Raw genomic sequence first — 9,465 nt, 5'->3', positions numbered from 1 at the left:
CAGCTCTATTCAGATATTTTAGCATAAAAATGATAATATACAGTGGGGAGAACAAGTATTTGATACACTGCTGATTTTTCAGGTTTTCCTACTTACAATGTAGAGGTCTGTATTTTATATCATAGGTACTCTTCAACTGTGAGAGATGGAATCTAAAACAAAAATCCAGTAAATCACATTGTATGATTTTTAAATAATTAATTTACATTGTATTGCATGACATAAGTATTTGATCACCTACCAACCAGTAAGAATTCCGGCTCTCACAGACCTGTTAGTTTTTCTTTAAGAAGCCCTCCTGTCCTCCACTCATTACCTGTATTAACTGCACCTATTTGAACTCGTTACCTGCATAAAAGACACCTGTCCACACACTCAATCAAACAGACTCCAACCTCTCCACAATGGCCAAGACCAGAGAGCTGTGTAAGGACATTAGGGATAAAACTGTAGACCTGCACAAGTCTGGGATGGGCTACCGGACAATAGGCAAGCAGCTTGGTGAGAAGGCAACCACTGTTGGCGCAATTATTAGAAAATGGAAGAAGTTCAAGATGACGGTCAATGTCCCTCGGTCTGGGGCACCATGCAAGATCTCACCTCGTGGGGCATCAATGATCATGAGGAAGGTGAGGGATCAGCCCAGAACTACACGGCAGGACCTGGTCAATGACCTGAAGAGAACTGGGACACAGTCTCAAAGAAAACCATTATTAACACACTATGCCGTCATGGATTAAAATCCTGCAGCACACGCAAGGTCCCCCTGCTCAAGCCAGCGCATGTCCAGGCCCGTCCGAAGTTTGCCAATGACCATCTGGATGATCCAGAGGAGGAATGGGAGAAGGTCATGTGGTCTGATGAGACAAAAATAGAGCTTTTTGGTCTAAACTCCACTCGCCGTGTTTGGAGGAAGAAGAAGGATGAGTACAACTCCAAGAACACCATCCCAACCGTGAAGCATGGAGGTGGAAACATCATTCTTTGGGGATGCTTTTCTGCAAAGGGGACAGGACAACTGCACCGTATTGAGGGGAGGATGGATGGGGCCATGTATCGTGAGATCTTAGCCAACAACCTCCTTCCCTCAGTAAGAGCATTGAAGATGGGTCGTGGCTGGGTCTTCCAGCATGACAACGACCCGAAACACACTGCCAGGGCAACTAAGGAGTGGCTCCGTAAGAAGCATCTCAAGCTCCTGGAGTGGCCTAGCCAGTCTCCAGACCTGAACCCAATAGAAAATATTTGGAGGGAGCTGAAAGTCCATATTGCCCAGCGACAGCCCCGAAACCTGAAGGATCTGGAGAAGGTCTGTATGGAGGAGTGGGCCAGAATCCCTGCTGCAGTGTGTGCAAACCTGGTCAAGAACTACAGGAAACGTATGATCTCTGTAATGGCAAACAAAGGTTTCTGTACCAGATATTAAGTTCTGCTTTTCTGATGTATCAAATACTTATGTCATGTCCTGTAGCTCATCCCAGCCTTGTGCAGTTTTATCCCTGATGTCCTTACACAGCTCTCTGGTCTCGCCATTGTGGAGAGGTTGGAGTCTGTTTGACTGAGTGTGTGGACAGGTGTCTTTTATACAGGTAACGAGTTCAAACAGGTGCAGGTAATACAGGTAATGAGTGGAGAACAGGAGGGCTTCTTAAAGAAAAACTAACAGGTCTGTGAGAGCCGGAATTCTTACTGGTTGGTAGGTGATCAAATACTTATGTCATGCAATAAAATGCAAATTAACTACTTAAAAATCATACAATGTGATTTTCTGGATTTTTGTTTTAGATTCCGTCACTCACAGTTGAAGTGTACCTATGATAAAAATTACAGACTTCGACATGCTTTGTAAGTGGGAAAACCTGCAAAATCAGCAGTGTGTCAAATCCTTTTTCTCCCCACTGTATATTATGTAAATACTAAGTACGTCTGTGAAAATTCTCAGTCATCCAGGTCATAGTTATCCAAGAAGGGTTGGTTCAGGGGTGACAACTCCACAGAGGTTAAATACCTGGCACTCCCCATCAGTCATTTAGAACTGAAGAAACCCCTTGGATGAGAGGCAAAACATCTTCAAATATGAAAGTACCAAGTCCAGTTGCCCTTGATTTAACCTTTCTTGGGTATACAACATGGGTAAGACACACAAAAGCATACTTTCGTCAACCCTGTTACCCTGGAATGGTAACAGGGTTGACGGTAACAGGGTTGACGAAAAATGTTATTGGCGGCCATTACTAGCCATGAGGTATAGGTAATGACACCACATAATGTGGTGGTGGTGGCGCAATGGATAAGACACATGCCTTTGGTGTGAGAGACCCGGGTTCGAATCCACTGTGAGACACCAATGTGTCCCTGAGCAAGACACTTAACCCCTAGTTGCTCCAGAGGCGTGCGACCTCTGATATATATAGCAATTGTAAGTCGCTTTGGATAAAAGCGTCAGCTAAATGAATAAATGTAAATGTAATGTGCCTTAACGAGAGGCTTAAATGTTGTTATATATGTACATTTTTAAATATGTACAAATAACTTTTTAACGTATGCTTTTCTGGTAACAGGGCTGACACAATGAGCGTGTCCCAGTCTTTCAGACATTACATAAACTCAAAGAAAATTCATTAAAAGAGAACACTTACTTGTCTTCTACCATCAACCTCATGAAAGGCAGATGATGTCACTTCCTGGAACTGATGCAACTTTTGGAACAGTCCATTATCTTTAAAGAGGTGTTTTCATAAAAAGTAACAGGGTTGACGAGAACCTAGCGACCCGACTAAATTGTGTTTTTTTTTCAATATTTGACACATGTTAAGAATAAAATCCATTCATGACTAATGAACTGACACTTAAGGCTTTATACAAGTATATGTTTTTTTATGATAGTTTGACTTTTTTGGCCTCGATAGCAAGTAGAAGTAGAAAAATCATACTGAGGGACAGGCCATTTTCAACTTTTCTGCAAGATGCTTTGCACAAAAATGTGATTAAAATCCTTTAAAAACAAAAGAAACAGAAATTAATTTATTCTTATATTATGAGACATATTATGAAAACTAAATTATAAAATATTATATTTGTTTTATGGTTTATTAAGATTTACAGAACTTTTTTTTCTGAGGGACAAAAAATGGCACGTTTTCGTATAATGACCCATATATATATATATATATATATATATATATATATATATATATATATATATATATATATCCACAGTAGGCTACTGTTGGGCCTCGCCTGTCCTATAAGTGCCTTATTTGAACAATAAAAAAAAATGTATGTTCATTGCTTTCTGGAACACATCATTGTGAGTGTGACTACTGTGACATAAATAGTTTTAGTCTTTATACGACGTTTAGTTATTTCTCGATTTCACCCTAAATCACCTGCTCTGTTTGACCCAGCTGTGTTCATTAATACTTCCAAAAAAAGTTCAGACCATTACTTTCCCTCAGGTCATGACATGCGAAGCTGAGCCTCAGTTTCACCCCGAGGGTCATCTGTTGTTATTATGGTCCGAGTGTGAAGAATAAATCACGCTGTTTTAATAAAGACTCGAGGGAGACGTGTCTTTCAGCGCTCGAGGGCTGATGAATGTCCGGGAGGAAGACGGGTCATCCAGCAGAACCACACACACACACACACACACACACAGGCTCCGCTCGCTGGGATCTCGGCCGCGGCTCAGACTACACACACACACACACACACACACACACACACACACACACACTCCGCCGCGACAGGAAGCCATTGTGTTGAGTCCTGGCCGAGCTCCAGACCACTATTGTTCGTCCGTGTGAAGTGTGTGTGATTATCTGGAGTCTCTGTTTCTCTTCATTCACTTTCACAACCGGCGGAACCATTAAAGGGGCTCGAGGAGGACAGGGGGTCGACCAATCACGGCACATGTGTTTCCGCGGGTCCACTTCACTTGCTGAATCTCCATATCCACCTTATTTTGAATACTGAAGTATGTAGCCTATTATAAATAATTCATCCGTGCACATCATTATTTTTTCAATTAATGAGCCTCTTGAATCAGAATAACTTCCCTCGCTCTTGCAGCATCTCTTCTCTTCACTGATGACGGGGAAGGGGCAACCTGTCACTCACATTAGATCCACCAATAGCAAACCACAACCTTCCAATCAATTCCCCACATACAAAATTAAGCCCCGCCCACATTTGTTCAATAGCAAACCACAACCTTCCAATCAATTCCCCACATACAAAATTAAGCCCCGCCCACATTTGTTCTTAATCCGTTTCACTCTGAAGCTTGTTTCTGCCACAGAATAAAAAATAAAGAAAGGTAATTGCGACTTTTTTCTCTCACAATTGCGAATTTACATCTCGCAATTCTTTTTTTTTATCTCAGAATTGTGAGATATAAAGTCACAATTATGAGAAAAAAGTCATAAAAAGCAATTCTAACTTTATAACATGCAATTGTGACTTTATAACATGCAATTCTGACCTTATAATATGCAACTGCGACTTTATTTCACGCAATTCTGACTTTGTAACATGCAATTGTGAGTTTATAATACGCAACTGCGACTTTATTTCACGCAATTCTGACTTTGTAACATGCAATTGTGAGTTTATAATACGCAATTGTGACTTTATATCACGCAATTCTGACTTTATATCTCGCAATTCTGAGAAATAAATTCAGAATTGCGAAATGTAAACTCACAATTGTGAGATAAAAAGTCGCAATTATCTTTTAAAATGTTTTATTCTGTGGGTGAAAACAAGCTTCCATAGATATACGTCACAATAGAGAAGAAAAGTCTAGCGCAACTTCTGTTTCATGCCGACTTTAAAGAAGGAGCAGGCGCAACCATTTTCTAACTAAAGAATATTTCATGCAAAAGGTCATTCCAAACCTGTCCTGTTTGTCTTTTTGTCTTCTGTTGACATCTGTCTAAATGCATGTGAATGAGATTTGAGAGCAGCAGCAAAAGGGAAGATTTTTTTTGTGAATAAAGATAAAAATTTAACTACACAAGCAATTTTGGAAGATGGATAGGACTCATCTGGAGCTTTCTACAATGAAAGAGTTGTTTACCACATTTGCATAAAACTCCAGAAACTTTGCTCTGATTGACTCGACCTTTTCAATTAGTCGTTGATTGTTCTCTTGAATCTGTGTTAAGACAAAACACGTGTTAATTCTGTTCACATGATCTGCTTTAACTGGGATAAGAGCTCCTTTTGATTCGTTTCCAAGAAAAAAAACAAGAACAAAGCGTTTTGTCCCCTGAGCTAAACTTAGAGTAAATCTGTGGCATTATTACAACCTTATTAAAAAGGCTCAGTATGAGCTCAGGAGAACAACACACACCACAAACAATCAAATTAATATAAAACCCCCTTCAGAGATAGTATACAAACAAGTAGGTTTGTGAGGGAGATTTTGAAAATACTTTAATGTTTATGTAACACTTAAATAACACAGTAGTCTATCCTCATGAGAGCCCGGTTGCATAAACCTCTAAGACTAGTCTTACAAGTTAGACATCAATTTATTTTGTTTAAGACGGCTTTTATAAATCAGTTACATAAAAATGTAGATAAGCCTACTTTGATACCGAAAACTAAGACTGACTGCCCCTGACTAACTGCTAGTAGGTCATACTAGAACTTAAGACACTGTCTTAACATTATGGCTATGTTTATGCAACCGGCTGCAGGGCTGAATAGAAAAACACACTACTCTTACTATCAATTATATGGCAGAAATAGTAAGAGAAGTATAGGATGGAAGTTTGGAATGATTAACATTTTTTTATGTTTTTGAAAGAAGTCTCAAAACATTTGTGCCGCTTCATATCTTTGTGGACTTCTTTCAAAAACATTTTTAAAAATATTATTTTTATTTTATTTTTTTTTACATATTTTTATTGAAAAACATGGAGCATAACAAGAGCACTTCCAAAAGACAAAACATTTTATATATATTAGCTATCTTCCCACTCCCACCCTCAGCATCCAAAAAATCAGTTACACAGGTTTAGAAGTTATTATACAAAGGCTAAAAGACAGACATGTCCACATATTTTCAAATACATAAGCACATCATATATATATTTATAAAAATCTTAATTATTTTAAACTTTTAACCAATAGTGTATATCAGATCAGCTGTTCCTAAATCCAGAGGTTTATCCGGGTGTGTGCAAGAAAATATTTATAATTTCGCTCACAACTTAAATGCAAACAAAGTTTAAAGTCCCACTGAAGTTTCTTGAAACGCGCAGCATTATTCAATGTGTTGACGTCATTTCCACTGAAACAGGAAGAAGGGGCGGGGCACATCGAACAGCTCCTCCCCTTTTTTAAATAGCCAATAGCCTTGCGTTTATATCAGTTTGGCCAGAGTCGTTGATCTCGGTAAAGCCACAGTTTCCTCCTGATCTCTAACCGTTTCTCCTCCTGATCTCCTCCATATCGATGTAAAATACAGCATTCTGTGCAGAATTCAAATGTCCGATATGTTTTCTGGTCTGTGGGACTCGATCACATGATCCGCTCTGTGTTTCGTGCCTCTGAACAAGAGCTGCGGCGGTTCACGTGACTCTAACGTGAAACCAGACTTCATTCGCCTCAATGGAAAGCATATTTACACAGTCTGAATCGTTCCCTATCCCCTATATAGTGCACTATGTGCCATTCACCATGGAGAAAATAGTAAATGTGTGAACAAGTGTCTGATTTCAGCCACAGCTTCTATTTATAATCTAGGGGGTGGAGCTTCAGATTCTAGAGAGCATTTGATTGGACAGAAAATCTGATGAGAAACTGAAGTGCAGAGTCATGTCATCAAAACTGCTGAAGTGTGAGACTAAGTTTTGAACGCTTATATCTTCTAAGTGCAAATTTTGTCATTGTTTTGGCACACTGGCTTACAGATAACTTTAAGGGTAACATATTCATACTGAAAGCCAAAAAAACGTACATTTTGATTTCATGGGGACTTTAACATGTGTGGCAGGAACAAACTCCAGTACTCAAGGGGGCGCTAGAGTTTTCCTCTCATTAAATCAGATGAGTTGCACCACCATGACAGCAGCTGATCTGAAAGAGAAGAAGACATCTGCTGGTTTGGTTTTGCCGTGGTGGTTTGTGGTCCGCAGTGTCTGGCATGACCAGTTTATCCTGTTTCCATCACAATGGATTTGAGTGGGTGAGGCTGATCCTGTATCAGAGCCTCAGAGGGGACGGCGGGTTTATTTTGGATGTCTTATTCCTCTGGTAATCCTCAGGATGCTGTGTTAATGTCACTGAGGATTCAGCTGCGTCTCTTTACCTCCGTCTCGAAATATCCCGTCCTCTCCAGTCGTCCTCTGAACTGAACATCTGATTATGTTGTTACATCAAACCTCAATCTCAAAAACAACCACATAACAGGCAATCTTCAATACAGTCACCATGAAATCAAAAGAGACAATTCTTATTTTTTTAATGGAATATTGCAATATTTGTTATAAATGATTTATCCATGCACATCATTACTGAGCATGTTCTCTTGAATCAGAATAACTTCCTCTTCCAGCATCTCTTCTCTTCTCTGATGACGAGGGCGGGGCAACCTGTCACTCACATGAGATCAGCCAATAGCAAACCACAACCATCCAATCAATTCCTCACAGACAAAACCAAGCCCCGCCCACATTTGTTCTTGTTCCAGAAGCCTTTTCACTCAGATATACGTCACAATAGAGAAGAAAAGACGATTTAAACTCCTGTTTTAATGAAAATTTTAAATGAAAGTACAGCAACAATCAATTTGAACAACATCTGGAGCAACAAAAATAATTTTCTGGCAACTTCACGTTTTTTCACGCCAGCATTTCCTCTCACTTTGACGGATGCTTGTTGTTATAAATGAGTTTTTGCACACTTTATTTGGCCGCAAATAGTGTTGAACACTGCTGTGCATTTCATAAACTGTGATTGATGAAAGAGAGGTTGTATTCGCACCAAGGTTTTCATTTCTGGCAAATGAGATATTATGGAACATATGACCATCTGCATAATTGCTGCAAACAGACAGAATATGATTTATGAAGCATTAAGCAAGTGCAAAACTTTTTTCACAAACAAACAAAACAAAAAAATTACCAGATTCTAAAGCCACATCAGTCAGGCCTGTAGATCTGAGGTTTCGAAACATTTTTTGAAACTTTTTTTATTACATTTAAAAAAATATTGAAAAATTCATCAAATTTCATATTTAAAATGCTAGAAAAGCATTTCATAAATTCATGTTCTGAATGGAGTCTGTGAAAAGGCAAATGAATTAGCGAGTGAAAACATGTGTGTTAGAGGTCACCTGTGCAGAGCGTGAACACATTTTATCCTCTAGAAAGACTCACAGTGACACACAGAACACTTCAAGAGCTAAAAGAGTCTGAAAACATTCAATCTGCAAGGAAAACTCATGAGTATATGCATACAGAGACTTTACACATCAACCTTCTAAACTTCTTAGTAGCACTTTACAATAACATCCCATTAACCAACAATGAGCAATACATTTGTTTTATTAATCTTTGTTAACATTAGTTAAAGTCCCCCTGTAGTCAATCATTTTATCCCTTAAAACTCATCTTTGATCACCAAAATCACATATTTAAAGTTTTTTTTCTTTGAAAAGAATTCTTCATAGATTGTAAAAAGAATGTAACTCGACACCCTTGCTTCATTTAGTATACGCGGTTCTATGAATATGCAAATGAGCCCCGCCTCCACTCACTCACTCAGCTCAGAGATCCACTGGTTGACGATCACACGTTGATCTGATTGGTTACAAGGTAGTTTGTGACGTCAGAAACACCAGTGATTTCACACCGTGTGTTTGAGACTGTCTTTGGTTCACTGCAGTTTTAAGGAGAAAATACTCGGCAATGGTGTTGACTTATGAATTTACACATGTTTTGTCTTAAACATATTAAAAACACCACATACACATATAAACAACATTATTTTCACCACAGGAGGATTTTCAGCAATGAACTTTTCATAGTTAGTTGATATCTACATACATTCAGTATTCAGCATAAACATTTTCAAGTTCCCTTAAAAGTGTTGACTCATCTGATTAAACCATTGAGCTCAGAGCTGATGTTTCTGTTCCCGACCCGTAGTGTGCAGAGATCTGAAGATGAGGTGAGCGTCCACAGGTGACCCGCTGATCCCAGAGGAACAAGCAGTTTAACGAACCGTCCTGAGCTCTCCTCAGTTCTGACACATTAGAGAGAAAAAACATGCTTTGGTAAATCTAAATTATGGCATACAGGCCTGGTTTCCCAGGCAGGGTGTAGATTAAGCCAGGATTAGGCCTTAGTTCAATTAGGACATTCAAGTAAAAAGTCATAATTATGACACAAGGCATAATGAGATAAATAAGTAGAAATGAGATAAATGTCATAATTATAGTCATAATTTAAA

General features: G+C 38.9%; 1 protein-coding gene across 1 annotated transcript in view; it reads right to left on the bottom strand.

The window, feature by feature from the left end:
• Positions 1-6,326: 6,326 nt before the first annotated feature.
• The window catches only part of LOC309510604 (G-protein coupled receptor 20), a 55,389-nt gene continuing 52,250 nt past the window's right edge, over positions 6,327-9,465 (bottom strand). The window contains exon 3 of the transcript XR_014210399.1: positions 6,327-7,610. The gene's annotated coding sequence lies outside the window, so the exon portion shown is untranslated. The remainder of the gene's footprint in view (positions 7,611-9,465) is intronic.

This window comes from Leuciscus leuciscus, assembly GCF_965113295.1.
Source record: "Leuciscus leuciscus genome assembly, chromosome: 12".
Lineage (NCBI taxonomy): Eukaryota > Metazoa > Chordata > Actinopteri > Cypriniformes > Leuciscidae > Leuciscus > Leuciscus leuciscus.
Note: the sequence above shows the minus strand (reverse complement) of the source record. Positions and strands in the feature narration are given on the sequence as shown.